A 12,033-nucleotide genomic window follows, 5' to 3' on the forward strand; every position below is an offset into this window, starting at 1 on the left:
CATGGGCCCATATGGGCTAACACACATAGGGCCAAAGTGGAGCCTATGGACAAAAATGTACGGGTCCCATCTGGGTTGCCCATCCAGGCCCCAAGTGGCAGCCCATCAAAAACCCACATGGGGCCCACATGGACATGTTGGCTGGGAGCTCACTGGCAGGAAGCATCTGAATTAATTCCTCTGAGGACCCCCATGGGGGTGGCAAACTCTCTAGCTCCGCTACGTTTCCGGGCGGAACAACTAGGGAATAATGTTCGCGGGAGATTGCCGCGCCCTGTAACACTGGCAGGGTTGGCTGACAGATCTCCGTGTTTTAGCCGAGGACCTCTCAGACTGAAGCACGACCCTCAGATCGGGCTTTATTTTTGAAGCCCCCGGTCAGGAGTGTTGCTAACCCCGTCCTCTAGGTATTACCGGAGGAAACGAACTGCAACGCTCCTTTAAGAGCCTCTTATGTAAGGAGCTGATACACGGCCGGTTACTGCTCCCGTACAGCATCCGGCACGTGTACATTTGTGCATCAGGCTTGCATTATATACATGTGGCCTGGAAAGCAAAGACGGAGCTTCCAGTGATGATGCCAGACTGGGTGACACATAGCTCATAAGCGTCTGTTCGACCCCCGGCACCATCTCATACCCGTGCTCATTCAACCCCCAATATTACATAGTAAACTATTCCAAAAAGTGGGGGTGAAGAGCGGGTTAAACCTGGATTTTTCCGATCTAAACAGTGTTTTTCTTTTTAACTGTGTAGATTGGGAAAAAAATAAAAGGCTCAGTTTTGGAAGTGCAGACTTAGTCCGAAGAAAACAAATAGTTTGCTTTCCTGCGGCTCGTCTCTAAAGCAGTGGCCAAAAAATAATTACTTTATTATTTGAATTGGCTACCGCTTTATTCAGTACTTCCAAAGCTCCCAACATTGAGGCAATCAGGGGGCGGTTGAATACTTTTGACAACGTTCTCCAAATCAACCTCCTCGGAGGAAGACAGGAGAAACATTGAGACCTCTTTCTGGTAGGAAGAACCGCAGCGCGGGCTTCCTCATCCAGTAGGAGATCATCCGATCTGCTATGCGGGGGAGGAGATAGGGGAATACCCGTCTGCATCCCTCTAACAGCTGCCGCTCCACCTTTTTTTTTTTTTTTTTTTTTGCGGAAGCGGGGCCAGACCCGCGAAGAACGCTAGTGAAAACTCTCTCCTCAAAGAGAGTCTTCCAAGAACGGAGTACGTGCAGTGGAAAGCGCGCTTTCACACCGCAAACAGCCAGCCCCCTCAAGAGCTGACTGAGCGTGCTCCGCACCCACACAGCCACACACAGACTGCGTGTATCCCCACCAAGAGAAAGCTTACTCTGCTGGCAGGGAGGGACACGCTGTCTGTGAAGCTGCTAAACCGCTTGAATTACTTTCCCCCTTTCTAGGTTGGTAACATATCCACTCAAATAAAAAACTTTGGAATGAAACAGACAGACAGACACAGAGCGCTTCGCTGAATGACAAAAGCTGAAGCCGGTTTGAAACGCACGTGCTTATATACTTCCTGGTCGCATTACGTCACCATGTCGGTGACGTCACTCCCGTCATCCTATTGGTTGAAGACTGATTCAGAGTCGGGTTCGTCAATGGCATTCCCCATAGCGTTGTATGACGCAGTGTTGAGTTCCCAGAAGGGAACCCCATTCTCTGAACCAAATTCTAAATAGCCTAAACCAATTTGTCAAATAAATCACTCTTTCTGCAAAACCTTAAACTAGTTCAGGCAGTTTAGACACTGTTTGCAAATCTCATGCACTCTTTTTGCAAAACTCTAAGCATATTTTCACTTATTAAGACTATGCTATGTAATGAACTTGTGATACAAACCCCTAAACACACTGTAAAACCCGATAAGTTCAGAGTACTCAAAACTTTTGTGGAAACTGATTACCTAAGATTATTTAAGTAAACATACTTAAAAATTACAATTACACTAAACTTAAATATTTTTCTTTCCTTTTTTTTTAAATTTTAAGTACTGTGTACTTAAAACTTAAGTGTAGCTTGTGTAAAGTTTATATGTTTTCAATACTTATTGTTTTTATTTAAATACCACTTAAATAAAATATTTTATTCAAGAAATACACTTCTGAATAACTCATAGCCTGATAAATATTTTAGTTCAAAATACTAAAAAGCAGCACACACAGAACTGTTGACATATAATAAAGGGTTTTTATTTACTATTACATTCTTTGTCTATTTTGTACAACTGTTTATGTAAATCTCTGTAAACATGTAACAATAAATCAAATTAGAAACTGTTAAAACATTGATTACAATTTTTTTACAACCATGGCCATTATTTTGCAACATGGCAAATGAAAATAAATAAAATAAATAAAGTTCCTTCCTTTAGTGTAGAAGACAACATACTTTAAAAAAATGCTTTAAAATAAATTTTCTACAAAAAGTAACACAAGGGCATCAGGAAACTTGGGGATGTCACTCAGCACAAACTCATCTTCCACCACGACAGACAGGACCAGTGTTCTCAGTGTCCATCACAAGGGCAAGAGGGGTACCAGTGATGTCTGGCTCATCCGACTCCTCCACCTGGAATGCACAAAAATGGTCCAACTGTAAACATGTCTAGTAATGAATTACATCATCAGAAATTTTTGGTTAATTATTACTTTAATATAGTATCATACTTAACAAGGCAGGCCTTTTCAGTTTACACTGAATTGGCCCAAATTTAATAACTAGACAAGAACATACATAGAGAATTTGTAAATGTAGAATGAAATAAAGTTGAATATACAGTACAGACCAAAAGTTTGGACACACCTTCTCATTCAAAGAGTTTTCTTTATTTTGATGAAACTTTGCTGGAAGTATGGCCTGGATCTCTCCACATGAACTCAAGCATTGAGAACATTGTTTGTGTACACAGAGTTTACTAAAAAGAAAGGTTTTGAACAACTCACTTTCAGTGTTTGAGTTTCCTCTCGCAGCCGTCTTGCCAGTCAAGAAGTGTCGATTTCCGAATGCGAATTATAATTACCATTAGGTCAAAAACATTGAATAATACTTTATGTATGAGACTACCTCTTGAAGCTCATCAAGAGAATGCCAAGAGTGTGCAAAGCAGTAATAAAAGCAAAAGGTGGCTACTTTGAAGAACCTAGAATACGACATATTTTCAGTTGTTTCACACTTTTTTGTTATGTACTATATAATTCCACATGTGTTAATTCATAGTTATGATGCCTTCAGTGTGTATCTACAAATTTCTTAGTCATGAAAATAAAGAAAAGTCTTTGAATGAGAAGGTGTGTCCAAACTTTTGGTCTGTACTGTATATTGTTATGGTAATTTGTGAGTTCAGTCCTCAGACGAGAAAGAACGACGGCGCGTAAGTGTCTACTTTAATACTATTTCACTAGGCGGTCGTTACTTAGAGTTGCTGCTAAAAGCACTTTGTCATTTCTGTTTAATTACTTATTCCTAAGTATTAATTTTAAGCCGCTGTTCTCTTAAGCACTCTGTAGTTTCTATTCACTTATTCGTTAATATTAAATTTGAGCTGCTTCTAAAACGCACTCTGTAGTTTCTATTTACTTATTGGTTAATATTAAATTTGAGCTGCTTCTAAAACGCACTCTGTAGTTTCTATTTACTTATTGGTTAATATTAAATTTGAGCTGCTTCTAAAACGATTTGAGCTGCTTCTAAAACGCACTCTGTAGTTTCTATTTACTTATTGGTTAATATTAAATTTGAGCTGCTTCTAAAACGCACTCTGTAGTTTCTATTTACTTATTGGTTAATATTAATTTTGAGCTGCTTCTAAAACGCACTCTGTAGTTTCTATTTACTTATTGGTTAATATTAAATTTGAGCTGCTTCTAAAACGCACTCTGTAGTTTCTATTTACTTATTGGTTAATATTAAATTTGAGCTGCTTCTAAAACGCACTCTGTAGTTTCTATTCACTTATTCGTTAATATTAATTTTGAGCTGCTTCTTAAAGTACTCTGTTGTTCTATTTAATTATTCGTTTGTTTTATTTACATCTATTCACTGTTAGAAAAGGAGTATTCTTCTGTTATTTGTCCTGCGATTGTTTTTGCTTTAAATTCTAGTTTTTATTGCAATCATTAAAATTGATAACTGAGCGTACGGCCAAGGGAAGCTTTTGTTTTTGTCATATCGTTCCCTTCTGGAGCTATTACAAGTGCGAAGCTGTTGCTTTTTGAGTTTCGATTGAGCCATTTTGCGTGCGGGCGAGACATTCGCGGCTCACTGAGCCTAGGAGGCGTCCCTAGCTTTTATCATTGAAGCACTGTTTGGTTGTCTATTTAACTGCGTCAGAACAGCTGACGCTGAAGCGTCAGCGGAAGCGTTCAGCCTCCTCGCGTGAAGACCGACGAGAGTAAAGACTGCGACTTTTCCTGCGCGACTTCTCCGACCAACGACACCGACAACGCACTTAAGTACTCCTCTCCTTTATTTCACTCTTCTTTCTGTCCTCCTCTATCATGTGTTTCCAACTCATTCCGGTGGTCTCTTCACACCGCTCTAATATCACACGCACACGTCGACGCAATATTTCTAACCTGCGTCCTATCGACACTTCTTCCACTGAACCTTTCTCTTTCACGGTTGGACTCTGGAACTGTCAATCAGCTGTCAACAAATCTGACTTCATTTCAGCATTTTCTGTGCAATCTGGTTTGAGCATTCTAGGCTTGACTGAGACCTGGATTCGTCCAGAAGACTCTGCAACCCCAGCTGCTCTTTCTAATAACTTTTCCTTCTCTCACACCCCTCGTCAGACTGGAAGGGGTGGGGGGACGGGACTTCTTATTTCTAACAACTGGAAATACTCAACCCATTCTCCTCTATGCAATTATAGTTCATTTGAATCTCATACAGTCACTGTAACATCTCCTATCGAACTCCACATTGTGGTAATCTACCGCCCTCCTACTCAACTTGGCATCTTCTTAGAAGAGCTGGATGGGCTGCTGTCCTCGTTTCCAGAGGATGGCAGCCCACTTCTAGTCTTTGGGGACCTCAACATTCACCTTGACAAACCCTATGCTGCTGACTTCAATTCACTTCTAGCTTCATTTGATCTACAACGTGTTATCACTACATGCACTCATAAATCTGGCAACCAACTTGATCTCATTTACATGCGAAATTGTATTTCAGACAATATTGTGGTCAAACCCCTACACATCTCTGACCACTTCTTCATTACATTTGACCTACATCTTGCTACTTGTGCACTCCCAACCCCTCTACCTGTTACTTTTAGAAGAAACCTACGCTCTCTCTCACACTCCCATCTTTCTTCTTTAGTATCCTCCTCCCTTCCCTCTCCTACTCACTTCTCATCCCTGGACACTAATGCAGCAACTGACACCTTATGCTCCACTATTACCTCCTGTCTAGATGCTATATGCCCTCTCTCCTCCAGGCCAGCACGATCTGCTCCGACAACCCCTTGGTTATCCGATGTTCTTCGTGAGCATCGTTCCAAACTTAGGGCAGCTGAGAGAAAATGGCACAAATCTAAGGATCCATCCGACCTCAGTATGTATCGGTCTATGCTCTCATCTTTCGCTACCCAAGTACATACAGCCAAATCTTCATACTTCCACAACAGGATCAACAATTCCCCGGACGCACGCAACCTTTTCAAAACATTTAATACACTGCTTTGTCCCCCTCCACCACCTCCCACAACTTCTATAACAGCTGATGATTTTGCCACATTTTTTACAGACAAAACTACATCGATCAATAATAAGTTCTCAGCTCCACACATACAGGAACTAAAATTGACCACAATCACGGCTGGAACCCCCCACTTCTCCTTCTGTCCTTGCTCGGAGGCAGAAGTAACCAAACTTTTCCTCTCCAGCCATCCGACGACATGTCCTTTAGATCCTATCCCCTCACACCTTCTCCAAGCAATCTCCCCTACAATCCTACCGGCGCTCACACACATCATCAACACATCTCTTCTCACAGGCACTTTTCCCACTACATTTAAGCAGGCCCGGGTAACCCCACTGCTCAAAAAACCTACACTTAACTCCTCACTCATAGACAACTACAGACCTGTCTCCCTCCTTCCATTCATAGCAAAAACACTGGAACGGGCTGTTTTCAACCAGCTATCCTTATTCCTCTCACAGAACAATCTACTGGACTCTAACCAATCAGGGTTCAGAAGCGGCCATTCAACTGAGACTGCGCTACTGTCTGTCACTGAAGCCTTGCGGACGGCAAAAGCTGAGTCCAAATCATCGGTACTCATCTTGCTGGACCTATCTGCAGCTTTTGACACTGTGAATCACCAGATCCTCCTGTCCACCCTCTCAATGCTGGGTATTACAGGGACTTCACTTCGCTGGTTCAAATCCTACCTCTCTGGTAGGTCTTTCAGAGTGGCCTGGGGAGGCGAGGTATCCAAAACTCATCAACTGGTCACTGGGGTTCCTCAGGGTTCAGTTCTTGGACCTCTCCTCTTCTCCATATACACTACATCTCTGGGCCCCATCATACAGGCACATGGCTTCTCCTACCATTGCTATGCTGATGACACACAGCTCTATCTTTCTTTCAAACCAGACGATCCATCGGTAGCTGCACGGATCTCAGGTTGCCTAGCGGATATCTCTGCATGGATGAAGGAACACCATCTACAGCTCAATCTAGCAAAGACGGAACTCCTTATCTTTCCTACCACTCCATCTCTACAGCATGACTTCTCCATCCAGTTAGGTTCATCAACAATTACCCCATCAACTTCAGCCAGAAATCTGGGTGTTATCTTTGACAACCAACTGACTTTTAAAGACCACATAGCTAAGACCGCTCGATCTTGCAGGTTTGCATTGTACAACATCAGAAAGATCAGGCCCTTCCTAACAGAGCATGCTACACAACTCCTCGTCCAGGCCCTGGTCATTTCCAGGCTGGACTACTGCAATGCTCTTTTAGCTGGTCTTCCAGCATGTACAATCAAGCCTCTACAAATGATTCAGAATGCAGCAGCACGACTGGTCTTCAACGAGCCCAAAAAGGCCCATGTTACACCTCTCTTCATATCCCTGCACTGGCTACCGGTTACAGCACGCATCAAATTCAAGACACTGATGCTGGCCTATAGGACAGCCACCGGATCATCACCTGCCTACCTCCATTCACTACTACACATCTACACTCCTTCCAGAAGACTGAGATCCTCTAGTGAAAGACGCCTCATTGTACCACCACAGAGAGGTATTAAATCACTGTCCAGAACATTCTCGTTCAACGTTCCTGCCTGGTGGAATGATCTTCCCACCCCTATCCGGAATGCAGACTCCTTAACAGCTTTCAAACGACTGCTGAAAACCCATCTTTTTCGACACTATCTGACTCAATAAAAAAAAAAAAAAAAAAAAAAAATCCTCCCTTCTAGCCTGTTTTTCCTCTCTTTCTTGATCTTCTCCTTCTAGCCTGCACTCTTCTAACAACGCCTGATATATGGTATTTTTGAACACTTCCTATGTTGATCTGCCTCCTTAGGATGAATCACTTGTTGTATTCCCAATTGTAAGTCGCTTTGGATAAAAGCGTCGGCTAAATGAATAAATGTAAATGTAAATGTAAAATGTAATTTGTTAATGAAGCAAAGACACTGAATACTTACATTCCATGTCTTAAAAACTGTGGGCCATCTTCACATAAGTGTACTGCTAGGGCACGAAGAGCTACAGTGCACTTTATGTTGATATCATGCACATCCTTGAAAGAAAAGCAAAAATAACAATGAACAAGCAAGCAAAGTTATTCTGGGTTCAATACTAGAGTTGTAGTCTTTGACTTTAACTCACCCCACGATCATAAATCCTGAGGATGTCACACAGCATCTCCGAGACTTTGCCAGTATGTGACACTTTTTGCCTGTACATCTATACATGAAAACAAAGAATAACAGCATTTTAGTTTTCATGATTATAATAGATTAGGTCTGGCAAATGCAACAAGGCCAAAGCCAATGCACGTTTCAGTCATTGTTTTGTACAATTTGTAACGTTACATTGCTTTGTAAACTCTGAAAACATGTTATTCTACTTCACTCAGTTGCTAACTTGATCTGTACAAAATTAGATACATATTCAATGCAGGTTTTTACGTGTGAAGCTGCTAAAAAATATCCAAAGTAAACGAAAGAAGAATACTTACCAAGTTCACAGACTCTGAACCCACTTCTTTAGCCTACAAGGCAAAAAATATGTAAATGTTAATACGAGCTTCCCAGTGTCTCTACCATACCTATTACCTAGTTTTCATAACTCTTATTATTAACTGTTATTTCCAATATATTGCTAACTTTGCTAACATTAGCCTTAATGCAGTGGATAAAATTTACAGCTAGCCGCAAGTTCATTAACAGCTGAAGGCATTAAGGCAAGCATAAATTTGCATATTCCAGAACAGATCGCTAAACAGAATTTAAAAAATATGAATTCCCAGATAGCAAGCAGCGTTGGCCCAGATCCGGCTCACATTTGGCCGCCCGCATTGATTTCACTCAAGCCACATATGGACTTTATCTGGGCCAAAACTATGTTGCTGACTGGGTTCCGCTGACTAACTGATTACAATATTAACGTTACATATAAATCAAATAAGGCAGTGTGATTAATGGTTAAAAAATGTGCGTGAAGCAGAGCACCGCAGAGACGCTTGTCGAGCTTTCCACGTTACCAGTAAAAAGACAACAAAGCCAAACATGAAACACGTTTAAAAGATATACGTGTAGTTCTTATGATAAAATAAAAAGCAGATTAAAAAACATTTACTTACAAATCTCCCCACATGCGTCCAGACTCGCACGAGTGTCCGCCATCTTGATTATGTTTTCTGGTAGCGTCAGTCAGAACGATCGCGTACGTCCTGACGTAAATGACGTCATTGAACGTCACTCGTATACTTATAAAATATCACTTCAGTAGCAATGTCTACTCAAAAAAGATGAGCAAAGCAAAATTAAAATTAAGTAATTTGTTCAAAAAATGCTATAGTTTTAAGTTCAATAAACTTTGTAACTGATTTTTATTATGGTGTTCTCATCTTTTATAAGTTAGTAGTACTGTTCGGGTTTACAGTGCACAAGAAAGCAAAAGTTAAGCACAACTGCAACACGACTGTCATTGTTTGCACAAAATAATTCAAAAATCTTCACACTTGTTTCTAAATATTTAAATATACAAAATACAAGCCAGTTCAAAGTGCACAGATGGCACAGGTGCATCCATCAATCTGAGAGGTACAGAAGAGTGCGGATACAAGGTGGTGGAAGAGGAGGATGAGTACAGATCTGGCCATTAAAAATGCGTCTATTTTCACGCGGCAGCCTGCAATTCGGCACGCGTGGCCACGCGTCCTACTGCAGGGGCTTTTTCAGATTTTTTTAAAACGTTGTTGCGCTTCATATAATATCCACCAGGTGGCGCAAGGAACAACATTCTGTAGCCAAACCCTGCACAAAGAGGGCTATTTGGACAGTATTTATGTCTGTTGTTTCAATATCTGGCGCCATAATCGGTAATTCATTCTGTATGTAACGGCAAAATATTTATAATTTTGTTTCTTTTTTATTAAGTTAATTTAGAAAAAAAAAGTTTGGAGCATTTTTGTTCGTTAAACGTAAGCTTTTTGTTTCTTAAACAAAATACTGCTTCCTGTTTGCCTTGCTGCAGAGTGGTCTGTGTTTGTTGCTCCCTGCAGCTTCGTTTTTCTGTTGGATTCTCTATCTTATTGTTAATTCTGCCGTTTTAAATTGATAGATATAGCTTAACTTAATTTCTGATCTTATCCATCAAACTAATCTGACTAATTTGATCATTTGCCTTATTCTATAATCACGAGTGCAGCACGTTAGCATTCCATTAGCCAGTTAACTTGCCACTCGCACTCTATTCACTCTTTTAACTCTTGTTTACTATCTCTAGCATTGCGTTAGCCGGTTAGCTTGTCATCTGCGTTCCATTCACATTTGTTTCTCTCGTGTTTAATATCGTTAGTACTCCTTTAGCCAGTTCCGTTCCGTTTTTTCAGGAATTCAAACAACAACAGTGGTAAGTTGGAAACATTCCTCAATCACGGTGAGTAATGGCTTCTTCTCCTACAATTGTTGTCTGCACTGCTTGCCACATGTATAGCTTATCTATCTCTGTCAGCAGTGAGCCTTATACATGTGATAAATGCAGGAATATAGTCAGGCTGACAGAGAAGATTTCAGAACTAGAATCACGCATCCAAACTTTAATAGAAGATAGTAAGAATGTGAGGGCCTTAGATACGGTTTTGGATGCGACTAGCTCAGAAAGCCCTGTACATTGTTCGGTTCTGGTAACAACGCCCGTGCAGCAGGGCAACTGGGTGACTGTGAGACGGCATAGTCGCGGGTCAAAACACAGCTCTTCCGTTCCGATCAGAACATCAAAGAGGTTCTCCCCACTCAGTGAAGCACCCACTGTGAAACCTGATGAAAGTGCTATATTAATTGGCGATTCTATTGTACGGAATGTGAAAATAGAGACTCCAGCCACCATAGCCCAGTGTTTACCGGGAGCCAGAGCGCCTGACATCTTGGCAAATTTAAAAGTGCTGCCTAATGCTAAACGTAAATTCAGTAAGATTGTTATTTACGTCGGCACTAATGATGTTCGACTTCGCCAGTCAGAGATCACTAAAAATAATGTTAAAGAGGTGTGTGAACTTGCAAGTATGATGTCAGACACTGTAATATGCTCTGGTCCCCTCCCTGCTTACCGTGGTGATGAGATACACAGTAGATTGTCATCATTAAACGGCTGGATGTCAAAGTGGTGCCCACGAAATAACATAGGTTTCATAGACAATTGGACGAGTTTCTGGGGCAGACCTGACCTGTTGAAAAGAGATGGTCTTCATCCCTCCGGCACATAGTCTTAGCGTTTGCACTTGACTAACTGGGGCCCAGGTCAGGAAGCAGACAGACTGGCTAAACCGACCGTCTGCTAGCCGCCTCACGTCACAGAAGTCAGTTAATTCTCAGCACATAGAGACCCTTTCACCTAGATATCACACTATAGAGACTGTGTCTGTTCCCCGAGCAAGAAAATACAAAAAAACGCCTGAATCAAATCAAGACTAACAATTTAATTGATGTTCAACAAATAAAAAATATATATAATACAGAGAAACAATTGATAAAGCTTGGCTTATTGAATATCAGGTCCCTTTCTACGAAAGCACTTTTTGTAAATGATATGATCACTGATCATAAGCTAGATGTGCTTTGTTTGACAGAAACCTGGCTAAAACCAGACGATTACATTATTTTAAACGAGTCCACCCCCCAAGATTACTGTTATAAACATGAACCGCGTCTAAAAGGTAAAGGGGGAGGTGTTTCTACTATTTATAGCAATATTCTCAATGTCTCTCAGAGAAAGGGCTTCAAATATAACTCGTTTGAAGTAATGGTGCTTCATATAGCATTATCCAGAGAAACAAGTGCTAATGATAAATCCGCCGTGACGTTTGTACTAGCTACTGTTTACAGGCCACCAGGGCACCATACAGACTTTATTAAAGAATTTGCTGATTTTCTATCCGAGTTGGTGTTGGCCGCAGATAAAGTCTTAATAGTGGGTGATTTTAACATCCATGTTGATAATGAAAAAGATGCATTAGGAACAGCATTTATAGATATTTTGAACTCTATTGGGGTTAGACAACACGTGTCAGGTCCTACTCATTGCCGAAATCATACTCTAGATTTAATACTGTCACATGGAATTGATGTTAATGGTGTTGAAATTCTGCAGCAAAGCGATGATATCTCAGATCATTATCTAGTCTCTTGTATACTCCAGATAGCTAAAACTGTAAATTCAACTCCTTGCTACAAGTACGGTAGAACATCACTTCTACTACAAAAGACTGCTTTGTAAGTAATCTTCCTGAATTATCTGAATTCCTCAGCATATCGAATA

The 12,033-nt window shown here is 41.0% G+C and overlaps 1 long non-coding RNA gene across 1 annotated transcript; it reads right to left on the reverse strand.

Annotated features, from left to right (window-relative positions):
* Nucleotides 1-2,197: 2,197 nt before the first annotated feature.
* LOC141334186 (uncharacterized) lies at nt 2,198-9,118 on the reverse strand. Its single transcript, XR_012355503.1, has 5 exons — nt 8,855-9,118; nt 8,231-8,263; nt 7,879-7,956; nt 7,695-7,789; nt 2,198-2,593 (listed from the first exon to the last, which is right to left on the reverse strand). It is a non-coding gene; the product is annotated as an uncharacterized lncRNA (long non-coding RNA).
* Between the last annotated feature and the right edge of the window lie 2,915 nt (nt 9,119-12,033).

Source organism: Garra rufa, chromosome 4, assembly GCF_049309525.1.
Source record: "Garra rufa chromosome 4, GarRuf1.0, whole genome shotgun sequence".
In the NCBI taxonomy this organism is placed as follows: Eukaryota; Metazoa; Chordata; class Actinopteri; order Cypriniformes; family Cyprinidae; genus Garra; species Garra rufa.